Source organism: Gossypium hirsutum, chromosome A11 (genome assembly GCF_007990345.1).
Source record: "Gossypium hirsutum isolate 1008001.06 chromosome A11, Gossypium_hirsutum_v2.1, whole genome shotgun sequence".
Taxonomy (NCBI): Eukaryota; Viridiplantae; Streptophyta; class Magnoliopsida; order Malvales; family Malvaceae; genus Gossypium; species Gossypium hirsutum.
Genome location: NC_053434.1, coordinates 75,488,481 through 75,502,261, shown reverse-complemented (window position 1 = coordinate 75,502,261; position 13,781 = coordinate 75,488,481).

Below are 13,781 nucleotides of genomic sequence, written 5' to 3'. Positions count from 1 at the left end.
TTTGGGAAGTAAATTGTTTGATTTAGCTCAAGAGCCTAAAGGATCAAAGTTGGATAAGGGAAAGGAAAAAGTGATCGAATAGCCGTCGTAATCATTCGGCAACTTCCGAGGTAAGTTTTAAGTGATTAAACGTTGAGTAAATTCAATCATAATAGGACATAATGAGTTGATTTAATAAGATATGATGTGGCCATGATATGTCTTAAACTCAAATGGTAAGTTCATAAGTGTTTGGACTTGGAAATTTAAGAGCAAATTGTAATAACTTGCTTAGGACAGCGGCAGTAACGTGATTTTAGAAAATCACTATAAATTGTTGGTGTGGAATTATAGGCTGAATAAAATATGTAATCAAAGCTTAATTAGTCTAGTTTCTTATAAAAGAGACCGTGTAAGCAAAGAAATTTCCTATAAAGAGATATTTAAAATTGTGTGAGACAGTGTCAGAATGACTCCGAAATCCCCTGTTCTGTTTTTAGAAAATCATTATAATTTGTACAAAAATGGTTATAAGATAACATTTATATGCTTAGACTCCTTAATTAGTCTAGTTTCAAATGAAATCAAATAGAACATATTTTGAATTCTGTACAATGAGAAATTTGATTTGAAGTGAAGAGTGGTCAGATTAGTCAAACAGTGAAACAGGGGAAAATTTAAGAAAAATCTGGTATTGATTGGCCAAACCTAAAATTCTTAAAATTTTATGGATGGAAGATATATGAGTTTATATTCAGGGAAAATTAACGGCAATTTATTTTGAGTTTTGTAGCTCCAGTTATAAATAATTTAGTGACTATTGCTCAGGAAAAACAGCTTGTAGTGAATATGTGAATTTGTTGTAAACATTGATGAAACTATTTGAGTTGCTTATAAGCTATTGCTGAAATTGAGGTACAAGATAAATATATATGTGTGTGGTAAAGCCGAATGGCTAATGTGAAATATGTATGAGATATGTATATGTGGTAAAGCCGAATGGCTACTGTGAAATATGTATGAGATATGTATATGTGGTAAAGCCGAATAGCTAGTGTGAAATATGTATGAGATATGTATATGTGGTAAAGCCGAATGGCTAGTGTGAAATATGTATGAGATATGTATATGTGGTAAAGCCGAATGGCTAATGCGAAATATGTATGAGATATGTATATGTGGTAAAGCCGAATGGCTAGTGATTCGGCTAGTGTGAAATATGTAGGAGATGTGTGTATATTGTGGCCGAATGACCAAATGTGAAAGGTGTCTATTATTAGATATTTGATGAGGCAAATGAATTACAAATATGACAGTCGATGTGAATGTTGTAACATGTGAATAAATGTACATGAAACTTGGAAATATATTCCGGGTAAGACCTGATGACTACGTGTGGAGATTATGTCCGGGTAAGACCCGATGACTACGTGTGGAGATTTTGTCCGGGTAAGACCCGATAACTACGTGTGGGGACTATTCAAGCTAAAGGTTTCGCTGAAGATTCGAGTAAAGCATAAGATTATACGACCTCACAGTAACGATTGTTAATAAATACGTTCAATGCGTTAAGCTGGTCAGGTATGTATTTTGAGATTATATTTAAGCTTGATTTGGACTAAATCACAAGGTCGTTATGTGATGCATATGTGAGTAAAGCAATAAGACTGTTTTATGATTATTGTGCGTTTGGTCAATGTGGAAAGTTAGGTGAAAATGTGTAATGTACCTATGTTTATAAGAGATCACTATCAAGTGAGAATTTATCTGCCTATTATATATGATGAGATGGGCATATTCGGTAAAGGGATGGTATGCCCGAAGGAAGAGTGAAATAAAAATTACAAACAACTATGTTATAATTTGATTGTTGTCTGTTGACACTGCTTAAAACTTACTAAGCATTGTAATGCTTACTCCGTTTACTTTGTTTCCTCTGTTTTATAGATCTCATTTGGAAGCTACAGGCTCAGGGATCGTCAGCAACTAGTCACACTATCACTATCCACTGCTTGTTACTGTTATGTTTTGAATTATTTTATGGCATGCAAAGAATAGACCAGTGGCCGAAGAATATTTTGGTTAATGTATATAAGCCATGCGAAAATGGCATCTTTTAAATGTGTACTTATAGCAGTTAAATTGTATCCCTGACTATCTTTAGTATTTACCTAAAGGAACTTTCTTCATAAAAAAAATATTCAAAATTTTTACTGTTCGGATATGAGTTTCAAGTCCGGTAATGCCCCTTTACCTATTCCGGCGACGGATACGGGATAGGGGTGTTACACCCGTGTGGAGACATAGCACACGTCCGTGTGCTTTGGGACACGCCTGTGTCCCCTACACGTGTGCAAATAATTGAATTTATTTTTCTACTTCAAACCTACAGGGGTTTTCACACGGCCAAGCACACATCTGTGTCTCTGACCTGTGTCCTTCACACAGCCTTGACACGCCCATGTGGTTGCCTGTGTCCAAAAACTCGAGCATTCTGTTTATGACGTCAGCATACATTTAGGGGCACATGGCAAAGACACACGCCCTTGTGCTAGGCTATGCCCTCCACACGGTTGACACACACGATCGTGTCTCAACCCGTGTGTTTACTACCATGCATTCTGACTTAAAATTCTTAGGTGCAGGGGACATACGGTCATATCACAAGCCTATGGGGTGGTCCGTGTGTCACACACGTCCTAGACACACGCCTGTGTGCCTACCTGTGTGGACTTTGTTAGGCTATTTTCCAAGCCTTTGGTCACCCTCTAACATATATTCTCACTTATAGGTTTCCATAACACATAACCAGACCTAATTATACACTTAAATGACCTCGATAAACCTCATTGCATGTAAACCTCATTTCATCAGTCTTACGCATGCTAGGTTATTTCTCTTTTTTCAAGGTTGTCTATGCCTTATGACACATTCAAGATTGGCTCATTATTATAACTCATTGCCAATTACAGCCTAGCCATCCCAAGTGATTTTATCACGTTATATGTATCTACTTATGATACACCAAGTTCAATCATCACAATAACAATTGAACACAAACATGCATAACTTTGTAGGTCATACCTTATAACAAAATGGGCCAATTCCCATGGCCATATGCATGTGAACATGCATATCCTACAAGCTTCATATTGCCTAATCAAATGACACATGTTACAAAATAAACAAAAGCCCTATACGTGCCATTGAACAAAATAAGAGTATCTATATACTAAAGCTAGATAAGATGATAGTGTGTTGATTCTCCAACCGTCATCCAATCTTCGCGAGTCCACAACCTCTGTAAGACAGGGAAAAGAGAGGGGTAAGCATTTACATGCTTAGTAAGCTCGAGTAACTGGAAAGTAAACTTATCGATTAATTTAGCATGCAACTATATTAGGCAAATAAACTAACAAGCATGGAATGGTTTCCCTATCACATACACTCCATCAACAAGTTAGTCACATACAATGCACCATGTAAATTTGTCTTAGATGAGCTCATTATTCAACATTTTATTTTTTATATCTCATATTAATCCTGTTGAGTTTCTCGGAAATCCTGATGGATTTTCCATTTACTATTAAGTCATAAGAGCGATCATCTCAAGTACGCACTCTTGCGAACCTCACATCTTACGATAGGATTACCAGTCCAGGCTAAATCCCCCGTAATATAAACTCATGGAGTGATATCGAGATTACCAGTCTAGGCTAAATCCCTCGTAACAACAAGCACTCTTAATGAGCTTGGATCTGAATTACCAGTACAGGCTAAATTCAAACCCTAATCGGATTACCCGTCCAGGCTAAATCCACAATGCACACATATTCCTCGGGAGGCTTGATCACTTAAGGAACACCCGTCTGGGCTAGATCCTTTCTATATTTGAGATCAACGGATTTCCCATCTGGGCTAAATCCTTTTCTGCAACACATGCAGGATCCCAAGTTATGTAAGTCATGGTTTATCCATTGAATTTCCCTTTTTACTTCAACGAGGACATTTATTATCATATCATTATTGTTGATATATTTCATGGATTTTCATGTCATCATTATAACTAAATATCATGCATTAGTAACATATATAATTAGGCATATTAATAGTTTACTTTAAGTTATTCGAACTTACTTGGTATTCGTCTCGGTTTCGCGTTTCGGTTATTCCGAAACCTTTTTTTTCCTTGATCGACTTTCAAAATTTGTTCCTCAGGGTTTATAACAATAAAAATGAATCATCAATACCTCACATTATTCTTTTTGAGCCAAAATTTCACCCACAGACAAAATGACCATTTTGTCCCTAACCTTTCATATTTTTACGATTTAGTCCCTAAGCTCATATAATAAAATGCATGCAATTTCTACCTTACCCAAAACCTAGCTGAATGTTCTTTGCTCTTATGGTAGCCCACATTTCTCCATTATTTCACTTTTTTACCACATATTTTACACCTTTTGCAAAAAGGTCCTTTTAGGGGTTTTTCATGAAAATCACCTAGAAAAAGATGTTAAACACACATCCAACTTTCATATTCCTTCATAAAACATCAAAGAATAAACATGTTAGACATGGGTCACTTTACAAACACGAACACTGTAACACCCCGTACCCGAGTCCGTCGCCGGAGTCGGACACGAGGGGTTTGCAGACTTAAATCACTTCTTTGCACAATCCATTTTAAATTTTCCAGGCAAGCTGGCTAACTGCGTCACTGTCACCTTAAAAATAATATCTTGAGTTTCACAACTCGAAAATCAGCTTCGTGATTTTTCCCTGAAACTAGACTCATATATGCATCTAAAAATTTTTTTCTAGAATTTTTGGTTGGGCCAATTAGTACAGTTTATTAGTCAAAGTTTCCCATGTTACAGGGATCGACTACACTGACCTTTGCGCATTACGACTTGGATATCTCCCTGTACAGGGCTTCAATACTGATGTCGTTTGTTTCTATAGAAACTAGGCTCAAAAAGGAATCTATTCATATATGGCATGACTTCTAATTATCTCTGGTTAATTTATAATGAATTTCCAAAGTCGGAACAGGGAATCCAGAAACCGTTCTGGCCCTGTCTCACGAAAACTTTAGCATCTCATAATATACTGTTCATATGAACGTTTCGTTACTTTCCTATGAAAATAGATTCATCAAGGTTCGTTTGCATAATTTATTAACTATTTAATTCCATTTCTACTATTTTTAATGATTTTACAAATCTACATCACTGCTGCTGTCAGCATCTACCTTTAAGGTAGACTTTACCAATTTCATAGTTTCCATGATTCAACTAGCCCTTTTAGCATAAATAGCACAAATTATGATAGTGATTAACCATTCCCATGGCCAATCCTTGTTAAGCATATCCATACCAAATGAGCATAACATTATGCTCAAACATATATAAGCCATTTTCGCATGGCTATCCAAATTTATACAAATCCAAAGGGTCCATGACCCACAACAAAAAGGGTAGTCCTATACATGCCATTTCGAAGTTCAACCAAAATTGTACCAAAAGGGGGCTTTGATAGTGTGGGCGACTTCGACTTCAAAATCCCGAGTCCGATAGCTGAAGAACCAAAATCTATAAAACAGAGAATCAAAGAAACGGAGTAAGCATTAAATGCTTAGTAAGTTTTGAGCAAAGAATTTAGACACAACCAAAGTATAGCATTCATGTAGCTAAACGGATAATTTCATATGCACAAATTTTCAATATCATACTTACTTCACATTACCAACCCTTTTATTCATACACAAAGATCAACTTAGCCAAAGGCCGGTAGCTCATTTATCAACTGAGCGAATACTTATTTGTAAGGGCTCAACTAATTCAAAGCACATACGAAACATACCTCAATGTTGGGATGTTACAAGCGTATTAACTGAAATTTTTACAGCAAGATCATTCATTCCCAAATCACGTACCTTCGGAATTTAACCGGATATAGCTACTCGTTCAAATGCCTTCGGGACATAGCCCGGTTACAGTAACTCGCACAAATGCCTTCGGGACTTAACCCGGATTTAGTAACTCGCACAAATGCCTTCGGGACTTAACCCGGATTTAGTAACTCGCACCAATGCCTTCGGGCTTAGCCCGAATTAGTATCTCGCACAAATGCCTTCGGATCTTAGTCCGGATATGGTCACTTAGCACAAAGCCTCTGGGACTTAGCCCGGACATCATTCGAATAACCATGCACATTTAACAATAAATCATGACACATTCGTATTTCATTTTCATTAGCAAAACTCAAACACAAGACACTTATCACTCTTGCAATTTCGGCTCAATAGCCACACACAAAGAGCATGATTTTAATTTGCTTAAAACATGATCTAATCAAATCATAATTTAAGCTCTATTACTCAAGAACTTACCTCGGATGTTGTCGAACGGTTTCGACGGCTATTCGACCACTTTTTCCTTCCGTTTATCTTTTTTAGTTCCCCTTTGCTCTTGAGCTTAATTCAAACAAATTTAACTCATTAAAGTCTCATTTTGCTAGCTTATTGTAACACCCCGAACCCGAGACCGACACCGGAGTCGGACACGAGATGTTAACAAACTTTGAAAACTTTTCCAGACACTGCCCAGTCTGAGTACTAGTCGCTTCAAAAATCATATCTTGAGTTTCACAACTCGAAAATCAGTTTTGTGATTTTTCCCTGAAACTAGACTCATGTCCCCACCTATGTATTTTTTTCTAGAATTTTTGGTTGGGCCAATTAGTACAGTTTATTAGTCAAAGTCTCCCATGTTACAGGGGTCGACTACACTGACCTTTTCCCATTACGACTGGGATATCTCTCTGCACAGAGCTTCAATACTGATGCCGTTTCTTTCTATGGAAACTAGACTCAGAGAGGAATCCATACATATATGGTATGACCCCTAATTATCTCTGGTCAATTTATAGTGAATTTCCAAAGGCGGAACAGGGAATCCAGAAACTGTTCTGGCCCTGTTCCACAAGAACCCGAATATCTCTTACTGTACTGTTCCTATAATTGTTTCGTTACTTCCATATGAAAGTAGATTCATCAAGGTTCGATTACATAATTTATTCACTATTTAATTCCACTCCTATGAATTCTTGTGATTTTTCCAATCCACACCACTGCTGCTATCAGCTTCTGTTTTCAAAGTGAACCTTACCTAATTTGGGGTTTCATGGACCAACTAGGGCCTTGTCATACATAAGCCCACATATGTTCATACTTAGCCATTCTAGTGGCTGATCATTTGCTCAACACTTCCATTCCAACTATAGTTACATCATGAAACCATCTATACATTCATAAATACGAATGGTCTAATGCCATACTCCACTTCTACAAGTCATTTTCGCATGGCTGTACACTTATACATTTCATAAAGTACTCGAAAGACAATAATGGGTAGTCCTATACATGCCATATCAAAATTCAACCAAAATAGTACCCAAAAGAGCCTTTGATAGTGTGGGCGACTTCGACTTCAAGATCCCGAGTCCGATAGCTGGAGAACCAAAAATCTATAAAACAGAGGAGCAATGTAACGAGTAAGCAATTTATGCTTAGTAAGTTTGAGCAAGGAATTCCAGCATGCACAAAGAATAGCACACATTTAGCTAAACGGAATATTTCATAATACGCAATTTACCGATATCAAACTTGCTTCACAACATTAACAACCCTTATGTACATACACAATAAACTAACTTGGCCGAAGGCCGGTAGCTCGTTTATCAACTGAGCGAACATTTATTTGTAAGGGCTCGATTAAATTCAACACATACGTAACATATCCCCATATTGGGATGTTTTTCGAGTATTCGCTGGAATTTTACAGCAAGCTCATTCATTACCAAATCACGTACCTTCGGGATTTAACCGGATATAGCTCCTCGTTCAAATGCCTTCGGGACATAGCCCGGTTTTAGTAACTCACATAATGCCTTCGGGACATAACCCGGATTTAACAACTCGCACGAATGCCTTCGGGACTTAACCCGGATTTAATAACTCGCACGAATGCCTTCGGGACTTAACCCGGATTTAGTATCTCGCACAAAGGCCTTCGGATCTTAGTCCGGATATATTCACTTAGCACAAAGCCTTCGGGACTTAGCCCGGACAGCATTCAATTAATCATGCACATCTAACAATAATTCATGGTACATTCATATTTCATTTTCGTTTACGAAACTCAACACAAGGCACATATTGTCCTTGCACATTCGGCTCAATAGCCACACATAGAGCATGATTTAATCACATCGAAATTTAAGCTCTCTTACTCAAGAACTTACCTCGGGTGTTGTCGAACGATTCCGCTAGCTATTCAACCACTTTTTCCTTCCCTTTATCGGATTTATTTCCCCTTTGCTCTTGAGCTTAATTAAACAAATAAATTGATTTTAGGCATCAAAAAGATGAACACAAGGCACTTAGCCCATATTTATACATTAGACATTAAAGTCTCATACATGCAAAAATCATGCATCAACACAACATATTAGCTAATTTCTTTCCCCTTGGCCGAATATGCATGTCTATTTTTGGGGTCGATTTCAACACTTAATACACACATATACACACTAGTAAAGCATCCTCCCCCTTTTCATCAATTTAACACATGCATTGCTCATTAACATGCAAAGTTACATTCGGCCTTAGCACACATCTTGCTAGCCGATTCTTCTCCATTTAGCAACCAATGCACATATGTGCTCACACAAAAAAAATGCTAAAAAGGAGGTTCAAGAATCATCAAGCCATCATCACATGCATCATTAACAAGCTTCATATTTTGCATGCAATGGCATTAACACAACCTCCACCTAGGCCGAATCTTAACTCATCCTCATGCCTCATCACCACAACATCAAACATCAACCAAGAATGATGCATCCATGGTCAAGTGCCATTTCCATCACATAGCAAGATTTAGACCATGGGTTAGGTAGAACTCAAGCTAACAACTAAAACATGCATGTCTCTCATGTAACATCATCAAACATACCTTAGCCTAGCTACATGCATGGCCGAATCTCTTCACCTTTCTTCTTCTTTCCTCCTTAAAATTTTTGGCCAAGGATGAACCAAAGGATGAGAAAATTTTTCTTTGTTTTTCTTTCTAGTTTTGGCAAGCATGAAGATGAGAAAAGGATGAACAAAATTCCCCCTTTCTCTTCTTTAGCTCACGGCAATGGGGGGGAACAAACACTACACACACATTTTTTTTTCTTTTGTTTTCCATTTCTTTATTACCCATACTCCTTATTTTATTCTTCCACTAACAAAACATGTTTCATGACATGTTTTGCCCATCATTCCTTGTCATGGCCGGCCACTACTCATTAGGGGGGAAATTTGACATGCAAGTCCCCCCCTTTGTCCACATGCACTAATAGGTCCTCACACATTGACCTATCACATTTTAGAATTTTCTCACATAAGTCCTATTAACTAAATTCACATGAAATCAACCAAATTGAAGCTTGAAATTTTCACACATTCATTATTACATATTCTAGACAATAAGTATCACATTCAAACATTTTAGTGACTCGGTTTAGTGGTCCCGAAACCACTTCCCAACTAGGGTCAACTTTGGGCTGTCACAACTCTCCCCCACTTAAGAAATTTTCGTCCCCGAAAATCTTACCGGTAAATAGGTTTGGGTATCGTTCTTTCATCGAGCTCTCGGTCTCCCAAGTTGCTTCCTCGATCCCGTGTTTGAGCCATAACACCTTTACTAGCGGAACTCTTTTGTTTCGCAACTCCTTCACTTCACGAGCTAGGATACGCATCGGTTCTTCTTCATAGCTCATGTCGACTTGAATTTCAACCTCTGATGGGCTAATTATATGCGATGGATCAGATCGATAGCGTCGAAGCATCGAAACATGAAAGACGTCATGAATCTTTTCAAGCTCCGGGGGCAAAATCAATCTATACGCAACCGGACCAACTCGTTCGGAGATTTTGTACGGCCCAATGAATCTTGGGCTCAACTTGCCCTTACGGCCGAACCTGAGTATCTTTTTCCAAGGTGAAACCTTAAGGAACACTTTGTCTCCCACCTGATACTCGATGTCTTTTCGTTTCAAATCTGCGTACGATTTCTGACGATCCGTGGCTACCTTCAGACTTTCAGGGATTACCTTTACTTTCTGTTCAGCATCTCTAATCAAATCAACTCCGAAAATTTTGCTTTCACCGAGCTCGGTCCAAAACAATGGTGTACGGCATTTACGACCGTACAAAGCCTCGTAAGGTGCCATCTTAATACTTGATTGAAAACTATTGTTGTAAGCGAATTCAATCAAAGGTAAATACCGTTCCCATGAACTACTGAACTCGAGGATGCAACATCTCAACATATCCTCAAGTATCTGAATTATCCTCTCGGATTGACCATCGGTTTGGGGGTGAAAAGCAGTGCTAAAATGCAGTTTGGTACCCAGAGCTTCTTGCAATTTCTTCCAAAATCGTGAGGTGAATCTCGGATCTCTATCCGACACGATAGAAACAGGTACCCCGTGTAATCTCACAATTTGATAAACGTACAATTCAGCTAGTCTATCCAATGAAAAATCTATACACACGGGGATAAAGTGAGCCGACTTAGTCAGTCTATCGACAACAACCCAAATCGCATCCTTCTTACTAGTTGACAATGGCAGTCCGGACACAGAGTCCATTGTGACTCGATCCCATTTCCACTCGGGTATCATGATCGGCTGAAGTAATCTTGAAGGCACTTGATGTTCCTCTTTCACTTGTTGACATATTAAACATCTCGAAACAAAGTCGGAGATGTCTCGTTTCATACCATGCCACCAAAATCGACGTTTCAAATCGTTGTACATTTTCGTACTCCCCGGGTGAATTGACATTTGGCTACAATGGGCTTCGTTCAGAATCATCGAAATGAGTTCCGAATTCCTTGGAACACACAAACGATTTCTAAACCTCAAACAATCATCATCATCAATTTGAAACTCCGATTCCTCGTTCGGAACACACTTAGCCCGTTTTGCAACCAATTCATCATCGACTTTCTGGGCTTCACGAATTTGGTGAGTCAATAATGGTTTAGCTTTTAATTCAGCTACTAACACACTGTCTGGTAGAACAGACAAATGCACGTTCATCGCTCGTAACGCAAACAATGACTTCCGGCTTAAGGCGTCCGCAACCACGTTAGCCTTTCCCGGGTGGTAATCAATGACAAGCTCGTAATCTTTCAACAACTCAAGCCAACGTCTTGTCGCAGATTCAAGTCTCGTTGAGTCATCAAATATTTGAGACTTTTGTGATCCGAAAATACATGGCACTTCTCACCAAACAGATAATGTCGTCATATTTTTAAAGCAAACACGATGGCAGCTAGTTCGAGATCATGGGTCAGATAATTCCTCTCGTGTGGCTTCAATTGTCTCGACGCATAGGCCACGACTCGACCTTCTTGCATCAATACGCAACCCAACCCAAGTAGGGATGCGTCACTATAAATGACAAACTCTTTACCTGATTCGGGTTGCACCAAAATTGGAGCTTCAGTCAAATGAGTTTTCAGTTGGTCGAAACTTTTCTGACATTTCTCCGTCCACTGGAACTTAACATCCTTTTGAAGTAGCTTCGTCATTGGTGTGGCTATCATCGAGAAACCTTTCACAAATCGTCGGTAATAACCGGCGAGCCCCAAAAAGCTCCGAACTTCAGTAATATTTCTCGGAGGTTTCCAGTCAAGTATGGCTGAAATTTTGTTCGGGTCAACTCGAATACCCGACGCGGATACCACATGACCCAAGAAGCTAACCTCTCTTAACCAGAACTCACACTTACTGAACTTAGCATATAACTGCTTATCCCGCAAAATTTGCAGCACTAGCCTCAGATGCTCAGCATGTTCGGTCTCATCTCTTGAATAGACCAAAATGTCATCAATGAACACAACTACGAACCGATCCAAATACGGTCTGAAGATCCGATTCATCAAATCCATAAATACTGCAGGGGCATTAGTGAGCCCAAACGGCATCACTAAGAATTCGTAGTGACCATATCTCGTTCTGAAGGCAGTTTTGGGAATATCTGAATCTCGGATTCGCAACTGATAATAGCCCGATCTCAAATCTATTTTTGAGAACACTGAGGCTCCCTTCAGTTGGTCGAACAAATCATCGATGCGCGCAATGGATATTTGTTCTTTATCGTCACTTTATTCAGCTGACGATAGTCAATGCACAACCTCATGGTTCCGTCCTTCTTTTTCACGAACAATACTGGTGCACCCCAAGGTGAGAAACTTGGTCGAGCGAAACCTCTATCCGTCAGTTCTTGCAACTGAGCTTTCAACTCCTTTAACTCAGTTGGTGCCATATGATATGGAGCTATCGAAATCGGCGTAGTCCCAGGTACAAGCTCAATACCAAACTCTACCTCCCGAACAGGTGGTAAACCCGGTAATTCTTCCGGAAAAACATCCGGGTATTCACAAACCACCGGCACAGATTCGGGTTTCTTTTCTAATTCTTTGTCATCAAGCACATATGCAAGGTATGCTTCGCACCCTTTTCTTACATATTTCTGTGCCAACATTGCTGATATTACAGCTGGCATCCCCTCCAAGTCCGCAGACTCAATTCGGACTACTTCGTTATTTGCGCACCTCAAATCAATAGTCTTGCTCTTGCAATTCACAATCGCATCATGCGCGGTCAACCAATCCAACCCAAGGATAACATCAAATTCATCAAACGGCAAAAGCATCAAGTCCGCTGGAAAACAGGAACCTCGAATTTCCAGGGGACATTTCTTACACACTTTGTCGACAAGCACGTAACGACCCAAGGGATTTGACACCCGAATTACGAACTCAGTAGACTCAATAGGTAAAGTCTTACTGGATGCTAAGGTTTCACATATGTAAGAATGAGTAGAACCGGGGTCAATCAAAGCAATTACATTAGTATCAAAGAGGGTGAATGTACCAGTAATAACATCAGGCGAAGAAGCATCCTCGCGGACACGTATAGCATAAGCTCTAGCAGGCACACGAGCTTCAGATCTGGTTATATCATCTCTAGATCCTCTCTGACCACCACAGCATTGCCCGCATTTCCAGATGGTCTACCCGAGTAGTGGTAGCACCCGGTCTCCCATTCTGATTTACATTCTGTTCCGACAACCTCGGGCAATCTTTAATGAAGTGGTCAACTGATCCGCATTTGTAACAGGAGCGGTCAGGAAATCTACAACTCCCCGAATGCCATTTACCGCAATATCGGCATTTCGTTCTGTCTCGACGTTCATTCCCAACACTGGCGACTGAAGTGCCTCGTGTACCCACAAGGGGTCGATCACGATCTCGTCTAAAAAGGCCCGAAGTGCCTCTAAACTGGCCCGTATCATCTCGAAATCTCTTCGATGCTTGTTGAAGAGACTTTCCCGAGGATCTTTTACGAAACTCTCCAGTTCCCTCATCAACTCTTTGCTTTTCTTTTCTAAGCTCTTCGGCTTTACAAGCTCGTTCAACAAGTACCACGAACTCTCGTATTTCAAGAACGCCAATGAACATTTTTATATATTCATTCCACCCATCCTCGAAGCGTTTACACATAATAGCTTCGGATGAAACACATTCCGAGCGTATTTGCTAAGTCTAACAAATTTCGCTCGTAATCAGTAACCGACATGGAGCCTTGCTTAAGCTCAAGAAATTCCTTCCGTTTGATCAACAAATCTTGACTGATTTACTTTTTCCGAAACTCAGTTGGAAAAACTCCCAAGTTAC